Genomic DNA, 5,287 nt, shown 5'->3' on the forward strand with positions numbered 1-5,287 from the left:
CATGTAGTCACTATGATGTCGCAAGAAGTCAATACTTTCCGTCAAACTTGCAACAAGCTAGTGATGTTTATTTGTCAGAAACCCGTGGGAAATTTTTGGAAATTTCAGGGTTTTATTTGTTGTTAAAAAGTCATCGGAACCTTGTAGCAAATGTTGATTTCTGGGTAAAATGTCAAAAATATTTGTAGAAAAAAGCCGCTACTAGTAGTGAGAGCCCGGCTAAAAAAGAACTGAGTTTTTAGTTAAAATATTTTTTTTAGTTTAACTAATAGAGTCAGAGTGTCTTAAGATGATATGGAATGTATAACTCTTAAAATATACATTAAAGTTATAGAACCTGATTGTTTAAAAAGAACCAAGTTATATTTCTTTAAAGGGATCCAATCTATCATTAGAACCTCTTTACCTTGAAAACAAGGTTATATTTAAGAGGACCTATTTCGTATCATGTGGTTGGAAAACAACAAGCTTGTTAATAATACGCTTATTATGTGGTTAAAGACTTAAAAATTGTGCATTTGGATTCACATTAAAGTTTATTATATTGTGTGATATGCAACAAACCTGTAACTTTCAAGGTAATCGAAGCATATGATTGCTATTAAAGTAAGTAAGATATCACCTTTTGTTAGGTGTTGTCTTGATTCACTACTTTACTATATGATTGATTCTTGGCCCATCCTACGGCTTAGCGGTCCATTGTTCTGAAACTTCAGTAAGAGCTTTGTAACATTCACAAATAACGAATAATTATATCTTATACTTGTTTTAGTCTACCTATTTAGGGTTTACATTCCTTTATCTCTTCTAAAAGTGACTACAAAGTATTTGTAGGTTTATCGAGTTATTGGAGTTCATACTTGAAAATAATCTTTTGTTCAAGTTGAGTTTATTTTAATTGACTTTTAGCTTACGACAACACCGAGCTTGAAAAACAGAAAATGATATATCAACCTAATAATTTCTCTAAAGTATAATGATGTTGGTTCCGAGTTTCTAAAATTTTCAACTTGAATTCCTTTCCAGTTTCTCGAGTCTGCATGCTAGAATGTGTGTAATTAGGGTTGCAAACAGCTAGTCAAGATAATTCAACATGGACAACTCAAGGGACCCGGGGGGGGGGGGGGATACACACTCTCATGTGTATTTGCACACTAACCTATAGGTACGATGTGTATAGGGTTTTGTTGATTTCCACGCCAGACCATTTTATCAAACCTAGGAAAGTGTCAAATCAATTACATAGACGATGCGTATAGGGCCTGTACGTGGGGCCTATATGAGGTTTATATACGCCACGTATAGGCATGCACGCAGTGTATATCTGTGACTAATTTGACCATGATACGATGTTGTCTCGCACGTGTATAAAGGTATATGCTATGTATAGGTCTATATGCAGCGTATCCATTTGATATTGAACTTTTACAAACAGTATCATACAGACGCTTCTTCTTCAATATGTTCATTCCTTCAAATGACGAATTCTTCAACTCTTTAATCTATCGGCTTCACTAGTTGATTCAACAAGGTTGGAAAAATGTCATCGTTATGGGACGACAACAATTTCTTTAGGCAGTATTCTAGCGAGTTATGGGTGCCTGATACTAATCTGGTAACGTTTATCAATCCAACTTCCTTGTTGTTTTGAGTTTATTAAATATTTATCATACCGTTGTTTTAGGAGGAGTTTGGCGTAACAGATTCTAATGAGGAGGTGGAGGAGGTTGTGTCTAGCGTTCTTTTTGATCAATATAGACCATTGATAGAATTGAACGAGCCTTGCCTCCCCCTGTTGAGGAACCATATTATCCGGTGCAACAAGCGTATGATACATGTGTGAATCTTTTTATGTACAACCAAACTATCCAGAAGCCGGAGGATACGGTGGTGAGCCTCCATTCACACCACTGTATCATGATGGGTAACCCCTTAACCCAAGCAATCCTTACGAAAGTAACAGTGTATCAAATTCTTTGTACGTGCAACAAGACTATCCGGATGGCGGAGGATACGATGGTCAGCCTTCGAACACACCACCATATGACGATGAGCAACCCCCTAACTCGGGTAATCTGTATCAAACTAACAAGGTATCATATTCATTTAGTTACCTGAGACAATGGTATACATATGTTTCTTAGTTAAATGTTATATATTAAAATTAATAAATATAATAAAAAATTAAATAAGATTAATAAATATAAAATGTAAGTTAACCGCATCAGTGTTTTAGCTTTTCATGTCTCTAAAAGAACAAAGGGATCGGGCCTAATAAAGGGCAAATGAGAATGGTTACGTTATTATGACTAGGCGATAAAAGAAACTTGCCGTAAGGATCGGGGTGGTATGGCTTGAATGCGATCGTGGAGGTGAGCACCGGACTACAGCCGGATTAGAAAAACTGGGAGCTAAAACTTAGTTGCCCGTTTCTACTAATAGCAGTGTGACACACTGACCATGACACGTGTTTGTGCGAAGATTTTCTCTCAACGAATACAAGTTGATGGATCTGCTGACAGCTCAAAACATGGAGCCACACAACATTTTTCAAACGTTAAGGAAGTAGGACCCCCGACAACTTCCATATTCCAAAAGACGTATGAAATGCGGTATAGAATATTAGAGCATCGTAGAAAGACGGAAAGACTCCCATTCAGACATTGGAAACAATGTTGTTGTCTAACAATTTCATTTACGAGACCTGTGTAACAAAGCTTTTCTTTGTTCATCCTCACTTGTACAAATTGTGGTGTGCATTCCCGTATGTGTTATTGATTGACGTGACATACAAAACAAATATGTACAACATGCCATTTGTCCAGGTTGTGGGTTTGACGTCGACCAATAAGTCGTTTTTATCGCTCATGCGGTCATTTGTAAAAAAACGGAAAGATAACTTCGTATGGCTTCTTGAAAGGAGCCACATGTGTTGTAACGGAAAGAGACCAGGCCCTAATGAAAATTTGTGCTAAAGTATTCTAGAACGCCTCCAGGTATCTCTACAGTTTCACATACAACATAATATTTGTAAACACTACAAGAAATGTGCTTATTGTGTCATTGAGATTAAACACAAAAGGTTAGTGTTTAATTCACTCAATGTTGGCTCTGATACCAACCTGTCACACCTCGATATTTCCACATATTACCGGTGGGCCCGGCTGGGAGTATCGTGACGTAGTTGATATCATCATTGTCAATACACACAATAATATAGCACAGCGGAAGGCTTGGTGAATAAACCGACATATAGCTCCCTAGGTCGATACAATCTAAGTTATGGCGGTGGAACAACCAAAACCCGCAACTGACAGCCAAATTCTGTGCTGGGCACTCTTAGGCGGGCCGCGTAAGCCATAGAGGGGGCTTACGCGGGCCGCGAGGACCTGCTGAACTGGTAAAACAAGTTTCAATGCCGGCAGATTTAGTCCCTGATCGTTTTTAACCCTTCTTAACCTCATTGTTGACATGTAGGGCCCTTGTAGTCAGTTTGTTGAGGCTCAAGGATGAATAAACTAACTTCGTTAGGCTCGGGTTTGTTAAATATCATTATGAATGCAAGTTTCATCAAGTTGACACTTATAGCCCAAAGTTTGAAAACATGCTTAACGATCTCGAAACCACGTGAAATTTTTATCACTTATTCTTGGGAGTATATTTGAATACTTCGAAACCTCGGTTTCGTTAAAAGGTCACTCAGAGGTCAGAATTAACATGTTGAGACGTTTAACCCTTGTAGTTTTATAATCTTCCGATTATTTTCACGAACGGCTTCTTATATCCAATTAATCACCCATTTAAGAATATTTTCTTCACGTACGGTCATTCAGAGGCACAAGTTTGGCATGTTGACACTTTTAGTCCCTTTGCTTACATATTTTCACTGTTTATCAACTTTAGTCCCTCAAACTTAATCTTTCACATATTTAGAGTTTAGGACACGTGTCTATACATAATTGGACACGTTTTTACGTGGTGTTACATCCTCACCCCTTTAAAAGAAATCTCGTCCCCGAGATTTACTGGAATAAGTGAGGGTACTTCTGTCTCATAGTGGACTCGACTTCCCACGTATATTCGGGACCTTTGCGAGCATCCCATTTGACCTTTACTATAGGCACATGTTTTCTTCAGAGCTTTTTAACCTGTCGATCCTCGATCGATATAGGTCTTTCAACAAATCTCAAGCTTTCATCAATTTGCACGTCTTTATGAGACATGGCTAGCGATTCATCGGCTAGGCATTTCTTGAGATTACAAATGTGGAACACATTTTGAATTCCACTCAGCTCCTCAGGCAAGTTTAGCTTATAAGCTACACTGCCGACACATTCAATAATCTCGAATGGTCCAATATATCTAGGGCTCAACTTGCCTTTTTTACCAAAACGCATCACGCCTTTCCAGGGTGACACTTTCAGTAGAACGTTATCGCCTACCTTAAACTTTAGAGGTTTTTGCCTCTTATCAGCATAACTTTTCTGCCTATCCCTGGTAGCTTTCAGGCGATCACGAATCTGGACAATCTTGTCCGTCGTTTCAAGGACTATATCAGGTCCTAATAACTGAGCTTCTCCTACTTCTGCCCAACAGACAGGCGTTCTGCATTTCCTACCATATAATGCCTCAAAAGGCGCAGCCTGAATGCTTGTATGGTAGCTATTGTTATAAGAGAACTCGATCAATGGCAGGTGGTCATCCCAACTACCACCTAAATCAATAACACATGCTCGAAGTATGTCTTCCAATGTTTGAATTGTATGCTCGCTCTGTCCATCTGTCTGAGGATGGTAAGCAGTACTAAAACTCAAACGCGTGCCCAAAGATTGTTGGAAACTTTTCCAAAAGTGTGAGGTGTATCTAGTATCTCTATCAGAGATAATAGACACCGGTACGCTGAGAAGAGCTACAATCTTGTCTACGTACAACTGGGCTAATTTGTCGGAGCTATGAGTCTCCTTGATGGGCAAGAAATGTGCTGACTTAGTCAGTCTATCAACTATAACCCATATGGTATCATTTCCATGCTTTGTTTTAGGTAACTTGGTTATAAAGTCCATAGTTACCATTTCCCACTTCCATGTGGGAAGTTCCGGCTGTTGTAGAAGACCTGATGGCTTTTGATGTTCAGCTTTAATCTGAGCACATGTCAGGCACTTAGCTACATGTGTGGCAATAGATTTCTTCAAACTTATCCACCAATAATTAGCCTTCAAATCCTGATACATTTTGTCACCTCCAAGGTGAACTGAGTACTTGGAGTTGTGGGCTTCCTGGAGGATTA

Source organism: Helianthus annuus, chromosome 16 (assembly GCF_002127325.2).
Source record: "Helianthus annuus cultivar XRQ/B chromosome 16, HanXRQr2.0-SUNRISE, whole genome shotgun sequence".
In the NCBI taxonomy this organism is placed as follows: domain Eukaryota; kingdom Viridiplantae; phylum Streptophyta; class Magnoliopsida; order Asterales; family Asteraceae; genus Helianthus; species Helianthus annuus.